General features: G+C 42.2%; 1 long non-coding RNA gene across 1 annotated transcript in view; it reads right to left on the bottom strand.

Annotated features, from left to right (window-relative positions):
* Nucleotides 1-1,681: 1,681 nt before the first annotated feature.
* Nucleotides 1,682-23,690, bottom strand: part of LOC311620111 — a 59,490-nt gene continuing 37,481 nt past the window's right edge. Inside the window, exon 4 of the long non-coding RNA XR_014794636.1 lies at nucleotides 1,682-2,837. This is a non-coding gene — a long non-coding RNA (uncharacterized lncRNA). The remainder of the gene's footprint in view (nucleotides 2,838-23,690) is intronic.

Here is a 23,690-nt window from a genome sequence, read left to right as displayed (position 1 = left end):
GGCACATCTCCAGTAGGGGGTGTGCAGGAGGCAGCTGATCGATGATTCTCTCTCATCGATGTTTCTAACTCCCTCTCCCTTCCTCTCTGTAAAAAAAAAAATCAATAAAATATATTAGAGAAAAAAAAGAAATTAGTAAAAATTTTACAACAGTTAAGCTTTGTTGCTATTAAAACCTCCAATATCCTGAACACAGGAGTTGCAAAATAACATATTGTATAAACAGGTACTGGGCTATATTAAACAACTAGAGAAAATAAATATCAGAAATGAAAGCAAGACAACATAATATCAGGTATTAACTAAGAAGTAAATAGAAACATCTCATATCGTTGTTACTCAGGAAAACTAATCAAATAAAGTCCTATAGCTACCAATGGCTGCTGTTGACCAAATTATATTCCCAGCCAACTCAGGGCCTGTAATGTGAACATAAAATCACATACAGCTTTTGCATATAGGGTTTCTCCCAGGGTATGGGCAGTCTCAGAGCTCATTACATTCCACTCCAGCATAAAATGACCTCATATATTGTGGTAGCAAAATTCAGGAGTGGTTCTTCTATTCTTTATAAAGTCCATAAATATTGAGAATTAACCATGTGTCCTGTAGTAGGGCCCAGAAATACAAAGACAACTAAATATGTCCTTACTGATAAATTATTCCCAGTCTTAGTGGGAGGAGACATAAACAGATCATTTTAATACAATGTGAAGCATATAGCACTAGAGTACACATTCAGAGCATTATTGGAACACATGGAGAAGCTGCCTAGCTCAACCTGAAGAAATCAAGGAGGACTTTTTTTTTTTTTTTTGGGGGGGGGGGGGGGAGGAGGGATGCCTGAGCTGAGTCTTGAAGTTAGCAAAAGAATTAGCCAAGTGAAAGATGAAGATTGATATTCCAGGTAGGGGAGACAGTAAGGAGAAGGAAGAGGTAACTGACAGCAGGGCATGTGGAAGAAGTTTGGATCGTTCTGCAGAGTAAGAGGCAGGATGTGATGGTGTTTCTCCCATCGATGTAATGACCTCTTGCTAGTTGATAAAGGTCCACAGGACCTTGGACTTTATCATAAAGGCAAATGGAGAATTTCTAGATTTGAAAGACTTCCTGCAACTTTCTAGATCTAATATGCAAAGTAAAAAGAGCTTAGATTCTACAAAAACTACATTAAGTGCCATAGAACCCTCGCCAACATGGCCACTTAGATACTGACTCAAACATTTCAAAGGTCATCTCTACAGATGGGTAGTAGAGAAATCTCTGAGATAAATCCTTTCTAGCCAAGATTCTATTTTTTGATTCCCAAGGCCAAGAAAATGGTGGACCTGTGACATGGATCTGTCTGGTGAAGGCACTAATTTATACCACACCACATGACAAATGCCACAGTGCTATCAAGACAAAGTAATAAGATACAAAGAGCATTAAAAGCGCCATAGAATTAAAGGGCAGTTGAGACCAGGAGCCTGGTTCTTCTCACTCCTAGCTAACTTCACTTTCCAGCAAACCATGCTTTTCTCCAATTATAGCTCATGATGTCAAACAAACATATATGTTTATTATTTTTTTATTCTTAATACTTTAGTTTAAAATATTACTTTTTTTCATTAGCAATTAACCAGTTCAGTTATTTGCTTTATACTTAGACACACACAGATTTTTATTCAATTTTGATAGGTGAGAGAGGCTGGTTGATATGAATGTTGACATTTTGTGATATTTTACCTCAGTATAAAAAGTAAATTGTTTACTCTAGATATTCTAAACCATTCACACAAGGGAAAGAAAAAATAAAAAATTAAAAATAAAACACTAGCTGGAAGTCATTCCCTTTGGCTCAGGCAGGTTTTATTCCCAAGGTTAATATAAGCTAGAACAAATCAACGACCTGACTTCTAAACATTTCCTGTCTCCACTCTCATCTGTATATTGAGCTACCTGACAGGTCCTGATCTGGGACAAACTTTTCAAAGCGGGTGAAACTAGATTAACGCACCCCTCCGGCCAGCTCACCCTCTTCGGATGCAGTCTCTCCTTTTCCATCTCACCTGTGCAGAAATAGTTTTCCTAGCAGAGACAAGACTTGGAGATGGGGCATGTGCCATATTTACAGTCTTTTTCGTCTTTTCAAGACTATCAAGTAGTCATTAGGAAAAATAATAATGTTATAAAACTTAGAATAATATTAAAGAGGCAACGTTGATACTTAAAAAATGAAAGTTTAAAAAAAAAAAAAGCAAGTAGAGAGTGGTGAAGCGAATGGGCCCTGGGGCCAGACTTCAAGGGGTGACTCTTGGTTCCCCCATTTGCCAGCTCCATGGCTTTGGATGGGTCCTTTCATCATTCAAAGGTCTCAGCTACCCAGTGTGCAAAACGAGAATAATAATCCTAGTTCCTACGTTGTGACAAGATTTTAAAAAGTAACGTACATACAGCATTTAAATCAGAGCCGGGCACCTAAGGGAACTGTATGTGCGGGCTAATCTTGTATTATCATAATCATTATCACAAGGCAGCATAATTCATTAATCTCATCATTTCTCAGAAAGTAGTTTCACGGAATATCACAGGATATCTCATACTCACTCCCACCCTCACCTTTTCCAGTATTTCTTGAAGAGTTTGAAATACAAGAGCATAAAAAACTCTTCTCAAGAGATTGTATTACAAGGATTAGTTAGCAGAAAAGTAAGATGAGATAGACGCTGTAGGTGGAATGACCCAGCCCTACTCCAGCCTCTTTCCTGGTCCTCTACCCACTTGGGATGTCCACTTGACACAGGGCATCAGGAAAAGGCGCTTTCCTTCTCCTTCTTCCTGAAATGACGACAGGGCTGCAAGAAGGAAATGTCATAAGAATCAGAGACATCGGCACTAACCTTGCTGGGCCCCGGAACCAGGGCCAGCAACAACCTGCCCACAGATTTTTCATCCTTTATGAAAATAAACCCCTTCACAATTAAGACATCATATCCAAGTCTTCTGATACACGCAGCCAAAAGCATTCCCTACCCATCCATTTACACACTCTCTACATCAAGGATGTCAAACTCTTGGCCTGTGGGCCTCACGTGACCCACAACAAATATTTTTGCAGCCAATATAACAATATGTAAGAAACATTTTAATAAAATTTCATAACTTAATTTTTACAATATCCTGTTATACATATAACCCTATATAATAAAGAGCTAATATGCTAATTAGACCAAACAGCAGAATGACCATCCAGATGACCTTTTGGCTGCAAGGGTTGAGTTCCTTGCAAGAATTTTATACATCAGGCCTCTAGTTATTAATAACAAACTACAACGTTCACTAATGACTGATTCCTATAATCATGTTGCGTTCATTTCCCTTACACACAGGTGCACCATTTCTCTCCACTAATACTAGCAGGGAATATTTTAGCAGCCAATGGCCACGTCATTAGTCTTGGACTGACTTGTTTTGGTGTGTGCAACAGAAAATACTTCGCTTTTGGAGAACAAGAAAAAATAGGTTTATTTACTGTATGCTTAACTTGTGCAGTTATTCATTGTCTGGTATGGTTTGTTCAAGAAAAAAATATTAATTTTTATCAAAATATTCTATTATTTTATGTTAACAATTATTCATTTATTTCGGCCTTTTGTATTCAGCATGTCTCTATTGAAATAAACCTATGTTTCTATGAAAATAGAAGCTTTTGTTTTTGTTTTTTTTGTGGCCCACATAAACTTAAACCTTGTTTATTTGGCCCCTGTGAGCCTTTGAGTTTGACATGCTTGCTCTACATTGTTCTTAATACTAACCAAGAGACAGCAGCACCCTTATGCACCCATTGCACTGACGCCTAATTTCTTTTTCTAGGATAAAACTAAGGCCTTGGCAATTGTGCTCCTGTGCAGACGGCCTTCCACCTTATCCAGCCTAAGCTGAATCCTGAAAATAAGCAGGGAGTCCTTCCTTCCAGGTCTTTGCCAGTCCCTCTTCCTTTTTAAAAAAAGTTTTAATTGATTTCAGTGAGAGAAAGAAGAGAGGGATGAGAAAGAATCATTGATTGGCTACCTCCTGCACACTCCTCCTGGGGATGGAGCCTGCAACCGGGACATGTGCCCTGACCAGGAATGGAACTGTGACCTTCTGGTTCATAGGTCGATGCTCAACCACTGAGCCACACAAGCCAGGTGCTAGCCCATCTTCTTGTCTCAGGTGCTGCTTCCACTTCCAGCTGCCTGAGCAGCAGGCTTTCTATGTGCTGCCTTCCAGAGAGCCACTTTCTGGGTGACCAGTGGACCTGTTATTGGTGCCACTCATTATTCTCAACCCAAACTTCACAAGATTTCCCTTCAGTGTCCCCCATTGCTCTCTCCACTGTATCACTTGTATGATATGGTGTTTCCAGTCCCCAGGGGTTTTCAAAAGGTCTTCCTGCCAAATCAGTCCTCAGCCCCTTCCTGCTGTCCATGAAAGTCTAGTTACATCTGTTCATATAATAAAGCCGGTAAAAATTACACAGTTGATGAATAGTGCTACGAAGGAGTGTATATATTTGTCATTGTGCGTTATTGTTAGACAATCACATAATTCACTGAAACAAATACATTTAGACTATTTTAAAATTGCCTGTGTACTTAAGATAGTGCTTCTTCAGATCTAAAATTACTCAACTGGCTCAAAAGAAAAAAGAAAACATTGGAACTTCGTCTAGGTGATTGATACGTTTTCCTTTATAAAGTTAGTTCATATCCTGGAAACAAGGGTTTGTCTGTTTAATATCATATGAAAAATTATAGTCATCTTGGCTAAACAATAGTGTCAGTAAATAGCTTCTACATGAGACTGAAAAAAGAGAGAAACTATATTCTTGCTGCAGAAGAAAGATAAATTTTGTTGGCCTTTGAAAGCTAGGGGATTAACCAGCATTTGGGGAGAGATGTTTTGAAAGATACAGAACCTGCTGTATTTTCTGCTTCATGAACTAAACATAAACAGGGAAAGGCTGCATGGGTGTGTTACAGCTGTCTGCTAACCGAGGAGGCTTTTGAGTTTGTGAACTGAAGGAACAGCAGACATTCTGTGTTTAATAAGCCATATACCCTCCAGTACTGAGATCCCCCCTGACAGGGAGTTCAAATTTAGAGGAGAAAGAAAAAAGTTCTCCCAAGTCATAGCGATATGACATAAGAAATCACACTGATTGGGAAGGGGGCAGTTGTGAGAGATGACATTTCCTTTTAAAAAAATTTCTGTAATTTACAAGTGGGAGGGGGCTAAGCTGATAACGAATTCAAATCATCCAAATTAGGATTTTATAATGATTTAGGCCACAGGGGACGCAAAACCCTTTTGTTTTCTAGGAAAACATGTATATGTGAGATGAAGTGAGTCAGAAAATCTTCTCAGATAAGAAAAAAATTAAATCATCACAATAATAAACATAAAAATCATTTTCAGGCCCAAGCTCAACAATATGCCAAGAATGGAGCCATCACATGCAAAACTGAGCTCAAGACACATATTCCTAAAGTGAAGAGGCAGGCAGCCTGGGGCTGGGGGAGGGGGAGGAGGGATTTGGCTCTGGCTGTGTTCCTCTGTGCAGCAAGTCAACATCTCTGGGCTTCAGTATTCACATCATTTTTTTAAAACTATGAAATGTGTGACGTTGTATTTTAGTGAAACAAGTTGATATTTTCCTGTGTTTGGAACAGTTCCAGACACATAATAGGTAATATATAAGTACAACAAATAATCACAGCTGAGTAGCTTACCAGATGGGATCGATTCAAGCTAATCAGTCAGTGGAAGGAACCATAGCCACCTCCAAACTTTTTATCTCATACAAGAATCCTCTATTAAAACAAAACAAACAAAACAACAGAAAGCACTTGATACACGGTGAGGGAGAAGAGACTGCCTCCCTGGAATTCCCACCTTGAATTATAAAGCTGAAACAATGACAAATCCAACTCAGCTTCCATATGATAACCCATCAGTTTTTTGTGGTTGTTAATCCTCACCAGAGGACATGTTCTCCATTGATCTGTTTTGTTTTTTGTTTTTTGTTTTAGAGGGAGAGAATGGAAGGGAGGAGAAGAGACACAGGGAGAGATACATCCATGTGAGAGAGAGACATGGATTGGTTACCTCCAGTCCCCCTGGCCCGGCAGGGGACTGGGCCTACAACCGCCTTTTGTGACCATGACCGAAATGGAACCCATGACACTTCAGTCCGCAGGCCAACGCGCTAACCACTGAGCTAGGGCAATCCATCACGTTTTTATGGAATCATCACTGCCTTCTCTTTGAGCCAAGCATCCTCTGGGTCTTCACCCTGTATGACTTTGAGAGAGCCCCGGCTCCTTCGCCATCGCTGACACCTGTCTCTACAGGCACTCACTGAGCATGTCAGGGGGCCCAAAAACTGGGGCAGGAAGTACCACAAACGGTCCGTGGGGTGTATCTCTTACCCTCATTTTAGACCTTGATTTCTATTAACTGAGGCTCAGATTGCATTCCCGTTTGGGGGCGACTGTGTCACCCTATTGGCTTATCTGAAGCTTTCAGTTAATAAACTAGCCTCCATCTGCTGAAAAGCCAGAGCATTCAGCGCCATCCTCACACTGAGATTTTCACATCTAAACTCAAAATGTGTATTTATCCCAAGATGTATATTAATAAGTCTCACTTGGTTATTAATCAGGATAAATGTGTGTGCAAATGGAATATTAGTACACCCAATTAGATTCTGAATCCCCTCCGGGAAATTGGGATGTTTTACAGGAACCTTGTGATGAAAATTTTGTAAAGCAAATAACTATCCTCCAATTGATTTTTTCATGTAACTATCTATTAATGTATTAGAGTTGCCTAAAGCAGGATACAAATATATTAAGCTTTGGATCATAACATATTACGTTATTACAGAAGATCTGTCTTCCTGTACCTTGATTAGGATAATACTAAAATTAGTTTACTTTCCTGAATGTACTGAGTCCAGACTATTAGCATACAAATGAGAGAGCCAGGAAGCCACAGACCCCAAAAACAATGTCCAGGTCCAAAATGTCCTTAACGTGTACAGACCTCACATGGCAAACCATGCTTATTCTTTGGTTTAAGTTTCCTCTCATTTCTTTTATATGAATACTAGTAGCCCTGTGAACAAATTCATGCATTAGTAGCTCTCTGCAGGGCCTGGCCACTCCCCGCCCACTGCCCAGAAGCTCTCTGCCGCCCAGAGGCCCATCTGCTGCCGGGCATGGAACACTTGTCTTGTCATCAGGGAGATGACACAAGCGTTCCCCACTTCTCCCTCCCCCCTCCCAGCTGTTCTGAGCCCACTGCCCAGAGGCCCTCCACAGCTGGAGTGGGGCGCTTGCCTCATCGCCACAGGGACGAAGCAAGCATTCCACCAGGCTGCTCACACTGCACACTCTCAGTGACCACCCCACACCCCTGGGACTAGGGGACTCTGGCAGGGCTGAGAGGAGTGGGTGCCACCATCTTGTGGCTATGGGTGCGGCCATCTTTGTGATGGAGTAACTGTTAATTTGCATATTACCCTTTTATTAGATAAGACAATAATATTTTTTTATAGCAAAGGTGGAGATTTATTGAAGAACAAGTACAGACGCCCACATGGGGAAGGGGAAAGAATCTCACAGAACAGACTTTAACATGGGGCAGGGGAAAGGGTCCCCAACAATAATATTATTGAAAAAAAAAATATATATATATATATATATATAATATATATATATAATAAGGCTTATTATATATATATATAATTATATATATATATATAATAAGGCTTATATATTAAGGATACAAATATAACGTAATATGTTATGATCCAAAGCTTAATATATATAAATAATATATATAATTATATATATATATATATAAAATAGGCTTAATATATATATATATATATATATATATATATATATATATATATAATAAGCCTTATTCATTTTCCATCTGATTACCCAGTTGGGCCACTGACTTCCAGAGCTATCAGGTAAGGCCCATTCTACAGGCTGACCACAATTTACCTCTCTCCACTCATCTCTGATGTCACTCTACCACTCACACCTATGGATTCACCAGTCCCACTCACCTATACCCTCAGTTCCACCCATTTCTCCAAACCACTCTGACAAAGGAGGCAGTGAGCAAGTCCTCAAATCAATCCTGTGGCAATACCACCAATATATTGATATAATGTGTCTGGGAACCAGAGCTGAGCTGTCCCTTCTCTGACACTGACCCTACCCTACCACTGAGCATATGTGTGGCCTCCTAATTCAGTTCCTGACTGAGCCTTCTGTTCCATTACTGGAGGTGAAATTCTATCCCAATTCCAGACACTTAACTAAGGCCCAAACAACTTTCCCAGATCATCTCTAGAAACCTATTATTCATTACTACCTAGGATTCTGCCATAAGCCAGAAAATCTCCAAGCATCAGGCCACCAGCCAAAACACTTTCCATATCATCATTGCTGCCTAAGGGTCTCCCAAAACATTGAATATTGGGCTCATATTTTCCCTGGGTCTTTTAACATCACAATTTGAACTGCTAAGAAGAAATATGCAAACCATGTATAAACAAACCTCACCTTCCTTTTCTGAGGCATAGAAAGAATCTCAAATAAATGAAGATGCAAGCTGTGTTCTTGGGTATGGCCAAGAATCAAGGCAAAGAGGTACTGAGAACCCAGTTGGACCCATTGAGTTTATGTGGCAATAAGCTTACGGGGAGACTTTCTAATCAGCAAGACTCAGTGTGGACACAAAGCTATACTGAAGCACCAAAATTCTAACTGCAAACCAAAAAATGAAAACTCCAGTGTAGAATAGCAAATGGTAAAGTTATGTTGTTCCTGATTCCTTTGGTGAATAATTAAATAATAATGAAATTGAAAGGCTGATTTTATTTTTAAAATTCCAGCTTGTTCAGATTAAAGTCCACTATCAAAAAATGGCAAACTAGCCGAAACCGGTTTGGCTCAATGGATAGAGCATCGGCTAGGGGACTGAAAGGACCCAGGTTCGATTCCGGTCAAGGGCATGTACCTTGGTTGCGGGCATATCCCCAGTAGGGGGTGTGCAAGAGGCAGCTGATCGATGACTCTCTCTCATCGATGTTTCTAACTCTGTATCTCTCTCCCTTCCTCTCTGTACAAAATCAATAAAATATATATATTTTTTTAAAATGGCAAACTAAATGACATTGCTTTGAAACCCCCACTCTTGATCCAAGGAAAAAGTCTTTCATAGTTTTGGTTAAAGTAAAATGTTTTCAACAAATAACTTACAAGTATGTTTCTGACTATTTATTGGGGCAGGGGGAAGAGTCTGAACAAACTGTGACTGACTCGTGGACATTTAATTTCTGCTACAAAGTAAAATTCTACTTATCTTGTTCATTTAGATCTAAGACCCCCTAACACTCTGAAGCATTGTACCATATATAACATCCAACTGACACTATAAGAGAAAGGTAGTTATGGTTATCCACGTCCTCTGCTTAAGGTCAGAGCACTGTCACTGTACGGGGTCCAATTTCTCCAATACAAGTGGGCATGGGGTGGCTCTTGTGATATCTGGGGGGCGGGGGGGGGAAGAATATTCTAAAATTCACACAGGAGAATGAATGGATTTTATTGGAATGGAGTTATATCCCTCAGGTTGCAAAGTCCCATGCACTTTCACACAGTCTTGGAAAAGAAGGGCCAGTATCCCGAGCTTCCATTCCATGTTTCAGCTGGATCCAGTCCAGCATCCGTTTAATTAAAGTCCATTAGTCCATTGTGTGGAGTCCCCATGGCCCAGGGGCCTTGTGGGCTAATGCAGAGAGGTGTTCCCCCTGCAACAGGAGTCCCAAGAGGACCGAGAGCAAGAGGGAACTCCCTTTGTTCAGAAATTTAAATATTAGGGTTTCACGCTCTTGCAGTGGCCACGCCTATTATGTCCAATTCCCTGCTCCCTGGTGTGATTGACAAACAGGTAAGCACCTTCCTAAGTCACTCAGACCTTACTGAGCAAGCATCTATTGTCCAGTTTCTTCCCCCAGTGATTTGCAGGGAACAGGCTTGGAGAGTATTAAATTAGCAAAGCTGTATAAATGCCATGCCTGTATTTTCTAGTCTTCCCTTTACTTTTTTCCTGTTAAATAATAAACAGATTATGCCTGGCCGGCATGGCTCAGTGATTGAGTGTTGGCCTATGATGCAGGAGGTCATGGTTTGATTCCCAGTCAGGGCACATGCCCGGGTTGTGGGCTCAATCCCCAGTGTGGGGCATGCATAAGGCAGCCAATCAATGTTTCTCTTTCATCATTGATGTTTCTATCTCTCTCTCCCTCCCCCCTTCCTCTCTGAAATCAATAAAAATATAGTAATAATAATAATAACCAGATTATTACAATAGTATCACCCCACCAACTTACTATGGAGAGCAAGGATCTTCATCACAGTTCTGGTGATGAACCAGGATTCCTAGCAGAAAAACTTTCTTAATATTTATCTTACTATGCAGGTCCTTCTGTTAAACTTATAGTTGGGCTTATTATTCTTTTTAACTTGAGAAACAATTTTTATTCACCCTGCTTTTATATTTTGTACATAGAGATGGAGACATTTCATTCTAACTACAAAAACTCTTAAAATGAACAATAATTTAATTGTTGAGGGCTCATAAACCTTAACAGGTGAGTCAATTTTTAATACTGAGGTTTGAAATGAGTTTCAGTTTTAAAATTACAACTAATAAATTATGCAAAATAACAAGAAAAAAAGAATACACACACACACAAAGAAGTTTTGTTTTATTCTTCTTAGTCCCAAAGGAATACAGATACTATCTATCATTCAGTTTATTTCTGGATAACATGTAAGTATGCCAACATTTTCCTCACACTGAAATTTTGAGGGGAGAATAGGAACTTTTCTATTAGCTTCAAAAATTGAGGAGGGGGAGAGGATCCAAGATGGCTGCTCGGGTATACACCTAGCCGCAGCAGCTCACAACAATTTCAAGGGAATACAACTAAAATGTAGAGTGGACATTGCCCAGAGCTACAGGTAGTCGACTGACTGAAAACTCTACAATAGGAAGGAGGGAGAAAACCAGAAGGAAAATCAGAGGAGCTGAAAAAAAGCCTAAGGTACGGAGACATGCTGCGCGCTCGCACGCACGCGCGCGCGCGGAGAGGTCGCAGCCGGAGAGGAGGAGAGGGCTGGGTGCTGCCTGGCGTTCCCTAGCAGGAAGGAAATAGAACCCCCAGCCTGGGCTGAACCCCCGAACCGGCAGCGCTGAGCCCCAAGTTATGTGCCAGACCCTGGGGACCCAGGCTCCGGCAGGGGGAGACAATCCCGGGGGACGGCGAAATGCGGGGCCCCCGGAGTCGCGCGCACATGGCGCGCAGAGGACTGAATGTTGACTCTAATGCTGGATTACCCTAGCCGGAAGAAACAAAGCCTCCGGCGGCAGCTCTGAGCCTCAGTCCAGACCGCCCCGAACTCCAGGTCTGGGCCAGTCCCTGGGGACCCAGGCTCGGGCAGGGGGAGACGGAGCTGTGAGGTGGAGTCCTGGGAGCGCGGCGAAAGGCCGAGCCCCAGGAGTCGCGCACACTGTGTGCAGAGGACAGTCTGTTGACTTTGATCCTGGACCCCCCTAGTGGGAGGGAGAAAGAAAGCTGCAGACTGGAGGAACGCCACGAGGAGCAGGAGCCCCTGCCGGACACCGGCCAGCCGGGCGCCAGCAAGGAGCCGGGCGACGGGGCCCCCAGTGGGGGGGGTGCCCCTGAGCCTACGACTGCTGAGCGCTGGCAACGGAGCCAAGGACGGGGGCTGCTTCCTGGGCGGCGCCGATCCCGGCAACAGGCTGGAGCAGCGCGGGAGCCCACGGAGAACAAAGGGGTGCCACAGGCCAACCTGCTGAGCTCCCAGGACAAGGAGGAAGAAACCAAAGAAGTTCTCAATGTGAAGAAATCAAGTGAGAGCAAATGATAGTAAAATTACTTAAGAAAGAATACAAAAAAGATCTTGAAAAATCAAAGACTAAGTCAGAACTCAACGCACCAGCCAACATTGCAACATAAATGCGTTTTGTTTTTTTTAAAAAAAAAGAAAAAAAAAGGAGAAAAAAGGGACAGAATGTTGGAACAGCGGCGACCAGGCCTAGAGTGGCCAGGCACAAGGCAGTGGCAGCTGGGCCCGGAGCAGCAGTGGCCAGGCCCCAGAGCAGCAGCAGCCAGAACAAGAGCATCAATGGCCAGCACTGGAGCAGCCAGACCTGGGGCAGTGGCAGCCAGGCCTGAGGCAGAGGCGGCCAAGCCCAGGGTGGCCAGTCCAGGAACACCCAGACACGGAGTGGCTGGGCCCGGAGAAGCCTGGTCCAGAGCAGCCGGGTTGGGAGCAGCCAGGCCCAGAACAGCAGTAGCCAAGCACGGAGCATCCAGGCTGGGAGCGGCCAGGCTCGGAGCAGCCGGGTCGGGTGCAGCCAGGCCCGGAGCAGCGGCGGCCAGGCTGGGAGCGGCCAGGCCCGGAGCAGCTGGGTCTGGTGTGGCCAGGCCTGGAGCAGCGGCTGCCAGGCTAGGAGCGGCCAGGCCCGGAGCAGCAGCTGCCAGGCTGGGAGCAGCCAGGTCCGGAGCAGCCGGGTCTGGTGTGGCCAGGCCCGGAGCAGCGGCTGCCAGGCGGGAGCGGCCAGGCCCGGAGCAGCAGCTGCCAGGCTGGGAGCGGCCAGGCCCGGAGCAGCCGGGTCTGGTGCAGCCAGGCCCGGAGCAGTGGCTGCCAGGCTGGGAGTGGCCAGGCCTGGAGAAGCGGTTGCCAGGCTGGGAGTGGCCAGGCCTGGAGAAGCGGCTGCCAGGCTGGGAGCGGCCAGGCCCGGAGCAGCCGGGTCTGGTGCAGCCAGGCCCGGAGCAGTGGCTGCCAGGCTGGGAGTGGCCAGGCCTGGAGAAGCGGTTGCCAGGCTGGGAGTGGCCAGGCCTGGAGAAGCGGCTGCCAGGCTGGGAGCGGCCAGGCCCGGAGCAGCCGGGTCTGGTGCGGCCAGGCCAGGAGCAGCGGCTGCCAGGCTGGGAGCGGCCAGGCCCGGAGCAGCGGCTGCCAGGCTGGGAGCGGCCAGGCCCGGAGCAGCCGTGTCTGGTGCGGCCAGGCCCGGAGCAGCGACTGCCAGGCTGGGAGCGGCCAGGCCCGGAGCAGCCGGGTCTGGTGCGGCCAGGCCCGGAGCAGCAGCTGCCAGGCTGGGAGCGGCCAGGCCCGGAGCAGCCGGGTCTGGTGCGGCCAGGCCAGGAGCAGCGGCTGCCAGGCTGGGAGCGGCCAGGCCCGGAGCAGCCGGGTCTGGTGCGGCCAGGCCAGGAGCAGCGGCTGACAGGCTGGGAGCGGCCAGGCCCGGAGCGGCCGGGACCGGAGCCACCGGTCCCAGAGCAGCCGGGTCGGATGCGGCCAGGCCTGTAGCAGCAACAGCCAAATCCAGAGCAACTAGGTCGGGAGTAGCAGTGACCAGACCCGGAGCAGCTGGTTGTGGAACGAACCAGAGCAACAGAGGCCAGGCCCGGAGCAGCCAGGCCCGAAACAGCTTGCTCCTCGCCTGTACCTGCCCACAGCTGCCTCTCAGACATGGCTGGAAACTTTTGCGGGAACTTGAGGGTCTGCTGAATCAAGTGATGAAGGCTTAGATCTGGATGTGTTGAGTTAGTATAGCGCTGGGGTGTTGATCTGTGAGTGCCTTGGGTGGGGCCTGGATGAGGCTGGTTGACCTATTTGAAAATGTCTTTTGTGTGAAGTGTATCATTGGGCATGTGGAGGTATTATTGATATGAGAAAATGCTAAGTAACAGATTTACTATCTGAAAAGGGATTTACTATCGGGGAAAGGGAGGGAGGAAGAGACTGAACATAACCTGTGCACCTATGGATGAGGACAATGGGGGATGGGGAGGGGGCAGAGGGTGGGGTGGGAACCTGGTGGAGGGAGGAAGAAATGAGGAACCTTTGTAATAATATGAACAATAAAGATTGATTTAAAAAAATAAATAAATAAATAAATAAAATTAAAAAATAAATAAATAAATAAATAAATAAAATAAAAATAAAAAAAAAATTGAGGAGGGAAAAAAATAGGACAAAAAAAAAAAAGACCAAGTGTGTGTGTGTGTGTGTGTGTGTGTGTGTATTTATAGAACACAATAAAGAGTCGATGTGTGTGTGCTGCAGAATAAAATGAAACATACCTTTTCACTACACATCACAGGAGTTAATTTAATTTAATGGTATGATTTTTCTTTCAATGAAATTACTATATTATTTTATTTTATTTTAATTAAATTTATTGGGATGACGTTGGTTAATACAATTATACAGGTTTCAGGTATACAATTCTACAATACATTATCTGTGTGCTGTATTGTGTGTTTACCACCCCAAGTCAAGTCTCCTTCCATCACCATTTATCCCCCCTTTACCTCCTTCTACCTCCCTCCACTTCCACTTCCCTCTGTCAATCACCATACTGTTGTCTGTATCCATGAGTCTTTCTATTTTGCTTCATCTCAATTTTTTAAACCTATTTGATTGATTTTTATAGAGAGGAAGGGAGAGGGATAAAGAGTTAGAAACTTCAATAAGAGAGAAAAATCAGCCAAAGCCGGTTTGGCTCAGTGGTAGAGCTTTGGTCTGCAGACTGAAAGGTCCAAGGTTCAATTCTGGTCAAGGGAATGTACATTGGTTGCGGGCACATCCCCAGTAGGGGGTGTGCAAGAGGCAACTGGTCGACGTTTCTAGCTCTCTATCTCTCTCCCTTCCTCTCTGTAAAAAATCAATAAAATATATTTTTTTTAAAGAGAGAGAGAGAGAAAGAGAGAGAGAGAGAGAGAGAGAAACATCAATCAGCTGCTTCCGGCACACCCAATACTGGGGATGTGCCTGCAACCAAGGTACATGCCCTTGACCAGAAATGAATCTGGGACCCTTCAGTCCGCAGGCCGATGCTCTATCTACTGAGCCAAACTGGTTAGAGCTTCATCTCAATTTTTAAAAATATTTTCACAAAAGATTATCCTCTCACTTTAAAACGAGAAAGATGATCATAAGCAAAAACTGTATTTATTCCATGTTTCATTCTCTGAAATAAACATAAAGCTACTTTTCACCTTTACACAGTAACAGTTAAACCAAAAGAATTCTGTAACCTCTCTTTCTTAATTTGGCAACCTAATCCCCAAGATTTGGTCTGGAACACTTGCCGACCAAATTTTTTATGACCTGTTTCTGGAATTATTTGAAAGGAAATAAAACATATCATCACACTGAGTAATTTTTCTTTCTGGAACACCAGAAGGTTCTATTGAACACCAGGATCCCTCTGGAGATAAATTTAGCAAAGATGCTTTGACCAAAAAAAATCTTTTTCTGGCAAGATATATAAGAAGAGATATGAAGCAATAAGTATCCATTTGTCCTTTTCCTCCCTGCAGTGACAATGTAAGAAGGTTTTATCTCCCTATATTCTTGATTGCAGCATAAATTTAAGATAAGCTGTTCCTCTTGTAGAAAATCCACTTGTAGATGCTTCGGCCTTGACACCTCTGTTGCTCCAAATTTTTGTTCCAGAAGTAAATTATTCATGCTCAGAGGAAAATTTGTCACAAAATAATGCATGCATGGAAAGTGTGACTATAACTCAGAATTTCTCCCTTTAAAATTAGTCACTCCAGAAGAAGAAAAATTATTAAAACTTGCCTTAAATATCAAGTGTTTTACTTCATCCAATTATTTTGCATTCATGAGTGAATCAAGTAGGTAATGATTAGAGTTTAAATCTCAAAGCATTAGCAAAAATGCTAGAGAGCAAAGAAGAGAGATGACCAGATAATACCAGCAAAACTACTGCTCACAAACAAGTATTTTACTTTTATGAAAGCTTCAAATACAGTCATACTAATTCGATTTTATTACAATCACAGTTTCTCTATGTCTGAGTAAAAACAACCAAATAGTTTTGACTTTAAACAACATCTATGTTATCAAGAGAGTACCAATTTATACCTTTAGTCTTGGAACAAGATTAGCTTTTCAGCCAGAATGTGACTAGCAGAATCATAAAGATTGAGGAGAAAGGTACATTCACTTTGAAAATATACTGCTCCCCATTTTCCAGATTCCCTAGCTTACCTTTGTTCTTACCCCCTGTAAAGAGACCACACAAAACATTTCAATCTTGTCTGACTTCCTTCAATAAACCCAATGAAACATGACGTACATTGGCCAGCAAGGCTTATTCTTTAGAAATGTGAAGCTTATGTATTATCTTAGCCAGAATGTGTACTCCCACGGACAAGTAGAAATCTATGGGCAACGGGGTTAAATACTTCTTCTACAACAGTGTTTTGTCCTTCAACTTCAGAGCAAAGATCTTTTTGAGTGAAGTTGCTGAATAGACAGGCTGAGGATAAAGGACAAATGCAGACATTTTTGTAGAACTGACCTGTATTTCTTTAAGGTAGAAGCAAACTAATTTAGGATTTGAATGTAAAAGTCAAAGAGATTTATTTTCTTTTTTAAAAAATGTAATTTTCATCCAATTTTGGAAGGAAATATTACTGAAATAAGACCTATGAATGTAACATATTGAACTAAGTAAATTCTGAAAATATATTTTGAGACAATTTGTTTATATTTCCCATGTATTACTTTCTCTTGTTTTTTCCATCTCTGTCTTTGTTAACTTTCTACTTTTCTCTCTTTTATTTTTTCTTTTCTTTATACCTATCCTTAGTTTGGGTTTATTTACAATATTCAACCTTCTTCTAACTTCTTTTCTCTACTCACTTTATATTTTATAGCAGGGTCCTGTTTGTTTGTAATAGTTATCACATGTGGTTCTCTCAGCCATCCTATGACATAGTCCTGAAATGTGTTACCTTCCATTCTACACCTACCTGTAACATAGAAACTCACAAGAATTTTCCATTTGACTTTGCCCCCTGTAAATAGACCACACAAACAAGAACCTGTCTTTTCATCAATGTGACCCTAGCAATTAGAGTACTCTGTAGAATATATATATATATACCCTAATATGCAAATAAATAGACTGAACAGCGGAACAATCAAACAATCGGTTGCTATGACGTGCTCTGACCACCAGTTGCTATGATGTGTGGAACAGGGCAGGCGTAGGCCATGGTGGGATGGTGGAGCAGATGAGCAGGGCATCAGACCAAGGCACCGGGGCACCAGTCACTGTCATCGGGGCAAGTCTCTGGTGGTTACTGAAAATTCTTTGCTCCCATGCATCATGGTCCTGCCTGGCACTCAGATCTGCTGCCAGCGCCAGCCCTGCTCACACCCACTGCCAACTCCCAGTGCTGGTCCCTATCACTCAGCACCACCAACAGGTGCAAGTGGCTGCTGACAGCCCCAATTGTCCCTGAGAGTTTCTCCACCTCCCCCTGCTCCTGATGGGTGATCAGAGAAGCAGCTGCCACTCACACCCATTGCTGGCACCTGCCTCAATCACTCTGCACCATCAGCAGATGCTAGCAGGGCCAGTGCCATCAGTGCATGGACGTGGTGGCAGTGGGAACGGGGCTGCCAGCAAACAGGGAACCAGGGACCATGGCAGGAGGACCCAGGATGGGGCGCAGAGGATGGGCCAAGACCCATCCCTGTGTCCACTGCAGGCTGGTGGCCCACAGTTCATTTCAAGGTATACAAATTCATGCACTGGGCCCTAGTATAATATAATTATACATATGTGAACAAAGTAATATACTCAGTAGATTTAATAAATGAATGAATGAAATCTTGCTCTACTTCTTATATATGTACTAGAGGCCTGGTGTATATATATGTACTAGGCCGCTAGAACATATACGAAATTCGTACATGGATAGGGTCCCTAGGCCTGGCCAGTGATCAGGGCCGATCTATGGGGTGACTGGCAATCTATGGAGGTAGTCAGGGGGTCCCCATTGGCACCTGCCTTGGCTGCCCTAGGACCTGCAGGCTGGAGGAAGCTCCTGCAGTAAGCATCTGCCTCCTGGTGGTCAATGCACATCATAGCAACTGGTCATTCTGCAGGTCATTCCGCCAGTCAGTCAATTTGCATATTAGGCTTTTATTATATAGGATGAGGTATTATACTTTTCAAAGTAGTTTTTTCTTTTTTTAATATGAACTCCTCTGGTGAATACAATAGTTTATGAATTGGAAAGATTAACTACTTTGGCTCCCATTTTTCTGATGAAGAAATTATGGCTCAGAAAAAAAATGAGGAATTCATTAATAAATTGTCAGTAGTAGCTCTAAGCTTAGAGTCTTAAAAATATCAATTTGTGGAGAATTTTGACTCAATTGTAAACCTGTGGACTATTCTTTACTGTAAGATTACAGTTAGGGGAAGTGAGTTAAGGTTATACATTCTGATAGTGTGTACCTGTTGATGTCACTTGTGCTAGACTATTGGGATGTGGGGGGAGATCTTATATATTTTTGCCTTTAAGTAGTGCATTGAATTAAACCTAATTATTCAGTTCCTTCTAAATTTTAAAATATATAATTAAAAGATCAAAGCTTTCTAATATTATTTAGGCCAGTGGCACTACATCACTATTTCAAGTTAAACACTCCTTTCAATTAAAAACATTCATGACCTGAAAAATTCCTAACACTGATATATGTGTTCACACACATGTGGTGCACACACTGCTTCTTGCAATATTCATCACCGCCTTGCCTTTTGGCCTCCAGATGGCCCATTGTTGTGTTCACACTGAACTCCAAGATGCCTCTTTCCTAATTGCCGGCTGCCAGAAGGAGCTGTTTGTGACTGCTGTTCCCCCACGGTCGATTGCAACATTCCACTGCTTGGGCCTAAGTTTCAATAACGTCCTCAGGTTCCTCTTCTGCTTACCTAGTTCACAGTCAGACACTTCTTGCAGAAAGAGGAAAGGGAACAACCACTTAAAATATCATCATCAAAAGAAAATTATTTGAAAGAACAAGAATTATTGACTATATGAGGTGAGACCAGTGATGTCAGTATTTTGGCTTCCAAAGGCAACAACAAACCACAGCCTTTGGTTTGTGCCTTCCATGCTCATCTATTATTACAGTAGGTCTAATTTTATATTGTGAATATTTTATATTTTATTTTCATTATCTCTAAAAAATATTTAATGCATTATTATATAAAACATTATATTTAATCTTATGTAATCATTATATTTAATAAGTTATTATTATATATTCTAATTATTTATTCTGTCTCCCCGGAACCATTCAGTAGCTAGAGATGGGCTGCTAATCTGTTTATCTGTCCTGCCTTGTATATTCTGCTTACTCATAGTTTCTGCCTTTTTATCTTCCTCATCATTCCTGCGTACTCATGACTTCGGTTTGTCATGATCCTCATGGCGCCAGCAGTAACTACTCCACGGCTTTCTTTTAAGCAATCTTTCGGTTTCTGCTCCCACAGCTGACCTATCATTATAATTCACAGATCACATACCTGACGGACAGAAGTTAGAGGGCACACACAGCTTATCTTTGGAGGCCAGATCATGGTATAGGCCTCTGCAATAACCTATGAATTGGCTGTCTTTAGGACAGGTGCCCATCTCTGGGACAATGAGCCAAGACTGGAGATAAGAATCATGCCATGCCTAGCATGGTCATCTAAGAATGTTTCTCATGGGGAATGATAACAATGTTTCCTCTGTAAGGAGATGTGAGCACATGATGACATGTCCAGGAGAGAAAAAGAGTACATTGGCAGAAAAGAGAGCAGAGAGAGATGATTAGAGTAGACACTCTCTTGCCCACCCTTGTGGAAGGAGCAATCGGCACCATCAATGGCCACAATATGAACCACTTCTGTCCTGTGCTCTGTCACTATCGGGGACAGAGAAGACTTGGAAGCTCTAATGGTTACAATAATGAGAGGAATTGAGTCAGAGATGATAGCAATTATTCATAATATTGTTATGAATAGTATAAACATAGTATTCAGTGTTCAAAGTAATGTCCTGAGCACTCTTATTTTTTTTTATTTAAATTCTTTATTGTTTAAAATATTACATGAGTCTCCTTTTCCCCCCATTGTCCTCTCCCTGGCCGCTCCCATCTCCCAGCACATGCCCTCACCCACCTATTGTCTGTGCCCATTGGTTATGCTCATATAGATGTATAAAAGTCCTTGGTTATCTCTTACCCTCTCACCCCCCTGCCTTCCCTCATAGGTTGGACAGCCTGTTCGATGCTTCTAGGTCGCTGGTTCTATTTTTGTTCATCAGTTTATGTTGTTCATTATATTCCACAAATGAGTGATATCATGTGATATTTATCTTTCTCTGACTAGCTTATTTCGCTTAGCATAATGCTCTCCAGTTCCAACCATGCTGCTGTGACTGGTAAGAATTCCTCCCTTTTTCAACAGCGAAGTATTTTATTGTGTAGACATATCACCATTTTCTAATGCACTCATATGTTGATAGGCACTTAGGGTGTTTCCAAATCTTAGCTATTGTAAATTGTGCTGCTATGAACATAGGGGTGCATATATCCTTTCTGATGGGTGTTTCTGAGTTCTTGGGATATATTCCTAGAAATGGGATTACTGTCTTCTTTTATATCAGGTTGGAGACCCTTCATAAATGTTTATAATTTTGGGGGGAGAAGAGGTTTGGCCAGAAGTAGTCCAAATTCTGGTGTAGCCAAAACTGGTTTGGCTCAGTGGATAGAAGGGTCCCAGGTTCGATTCCAGTTAAGGGCATATACCTTGGTTGCTCGCACATCCCTAGTCATGGGTGTGCAGGAAGCAGCTGATCGATGTTTCTCTCTCATCAATGCTTCTAACTCTATCACTCTCTCTTCCTCTCTGTAAAAAAAAATCAATAAAATAAAATTTAAAAATTCTGGTGTAGTATTTATCTACACCATACACTAGCTCCCCCCTCTGAATTCAGCTCCTTGATACTGTGGAAATTTGCAGTGAGAGATTTAAATGATCTCAGTGAGATCAGTGTGGGCTCTTACAGATCATTCCTACCTGGGGCAATGCTGCTGAGCGTAACTGTGACAACAGCATCACTGTGGCGGCAATGGCATCACTGAATAGATGGATTTTACAGCCAATGGATTGGTACAAGGCTGTATCATTGGTCAGTTGCTGCTCACTATACATGGCTATTTACATTTAAATGAAGTTAAATTCAATTAATTGAAAATTTACTTCTCAGTCATATGAGCCAGATTTCACGTGTTCAAGCCATGTGTGGCAAATGGCTATGATATTGGACAGCACAGAGTAGGACATTTCCGTCATCACAGAAAGGTACATTGGATGCTCACTGTGACATTCAGGGTGAAGGGAATGAAAACATAGTCTTATGACCACTTTCCTTACAGAAGAATGACCATAAGATTTCTAGAAATATACTTGTGAAGAGAGCTCCAGGAAAAGGCATTTGAGTTCCTTGCCTCACGTACTAAATTTTTAAACATGTTGACCCATTTCCTAGAAAGTAAAATGAATACACTGTAAAATATGGTCACCCATGCAGTCCCAAGCTCTATTATATCATGAGAAAGGTATGTCCAGATATTGGGGCACAAGTGAGGTGCATAGTTCATCAAGGCTCTTACAAAAGCCAAAAAAAAATCAGAAAATTGGTGATTTTCTAGAGAAATCCTATGAGCCTCTGAGAAAGATTTTTTTATAGCTGGTTAAAGGATATAGTTAAGGTGAGGGATGGCAACTTTGAAGAAGGAAAAACCATGGGATTGATAGTTGGTGAGTCTCCTTTAAAAGGCAGTCATGTTCTCACATGATACTACCCAAGCATTGGGAGATGTGAGAAGCTTAACCACTTCAGGAGGACAAAGAAAAAAGATTAGAAACATTACAAGACACAATATAATAAAGAAGACTTGGTAAGTAACTGGAAGTTGGAGAGTTTCTGGACCTACAATTTCCAGCACTGACAGTTACAACAAGAACAGTTACCTCAGGACCCCACCATCAGAAGGGACAAGAGGCAGATGGGGCCACAGGAATGTGCTGTGCTATGTGAGGCCAGGTCCTCACATTTTTTTAATGTTTAGTCAACACTATTCTGAATCACCTCCTTTTAACACTCTCATAAGGAGAAGATGCCTAATTATATATAATTATAGGCTAAAATATTTATTTTTAAATTTCATTATAACATTTATAGGTCAAGTTATTTTAACCCATTGGATTGGAAACTGGGTGGCCTATAATTAGTATGTACAGATATCCTGGTTCAGTTTTGGCTTATGTTGTTTTGGCTTATGTTGTTTCTCAGAATTAATTATTCATACAGCCTCCTTTCATTCACAAAAGTCCTACTTTGGACAATAAGTATATGGTTAGCCACCCATAATGTTATTCTCTAAATGTGTCCCAAAATGCCAAGGGCAAAGTGTGTTGTTTTTCAGAAGCTTCTGTGTTTAGTGCCACTTTCCATGTCAGCAAATGTCACCTTGGAAAGACATTACTTCACCAAGTTGGCATTGTTGACCATTTTCAAAACTATTTCATTTTGATGTCTTTTTTAAGCTCTCAGATTCAATTTTAGTGTCAATTTTGCTTAGCACTGTCTTCGTCCTGTCCTTCATTCTTCAAGATTTTTTTTTCCCCTTGGGTTTTCTATTTTCTTACCGCTGTTGTCTATTTTTCTACATTGACTGTAATGTGTGGCTTCTATTTGTGGTTTCCTTTCTACTCACATTCAATTTGTCTGTCATGTTCTAAATGACTACTAGTATTTTTGAGTAAATGGTAGCATTTCACAAATAATCCCTGGTAGAATGTGTAATACCTGATAACTAACCTTTTATTTTACTTTAAATATGTTAAACTTTGGCCTGATGGGTTAAAATTTCCAGTGCCTTTACTAGTAAAAGCAGTGGCCTATTGGTAAATGTTGCTAACCAGTTGGAGTGAGCGAAGTTGGCACATGGATGGGGAACAACCTCATTGTGGTGTTTGTTGATTACCATGGTGTAAATAACCCCACCATGGATGATTTTAAGCTACCAACATGGCCTTAACCAATGTGTGAAAGTAGCAATTGCCTCTGATTGAGCCAGTGCAAGCCAAATGCCGCAAACCACTGCAAAACACTTTACAAAGATACAGAAATTAAAGTTCTGAAAAACAAATCTCGTCATAAATAATTATTTGAATTTTGTTTTGTCATAAAAACTTATATGGAAAAACAAAAATAAGCTTATATATGAAGCTTATTAAATAATAAAATAAGCTTATATTGAAAATAAGCTTACATATTAAAAATAACATCTAAAGTCTATTTGGTAAGCAAACATTCAGAAGGGGCTGTTTCTGGTACATGAAGGTGCCAGGTGAACAAACTTGGCTCTATGCCCCCAAAGATTACTCCCATCGAAACCGGTTTGGCTCAGTGGATAAAGCGTTGGCCTGCGGACTGAAAGGTCCCAGGTTCAATTCCAGTCAAAGGCATGTACCTTGGTTGTGGGCACATCCCCAGTAGGGGGTGTGCAAGAGGCAGCTGATTGATAATTCTCTCTCATCGATGTTTCTAACTCTCTATCCCTCTATCTTCCTCTCTATAAAACATCAATAAAATATATTTTTTAAAAAAGATTACTCTCAAACTCCACGAACATTATCATGAGAGGGTTGGACTGCAG

Source organism: Pipistrellus hanaki (assembly GCF_964339955.1).
Source record: "Pipistrellus hanaki genome assembly, chromosome: 3".
NCBI classification, from domain to species: Eukaryota; Metazoa; Chordata; class Mammalia; order Chiroptera; family Vespertilionidae; genus Pipistrellus; species Pipistrellus hanaki.
This window is presented reverse-complemented; position numbering and strand designations above follow the sequence as displayed.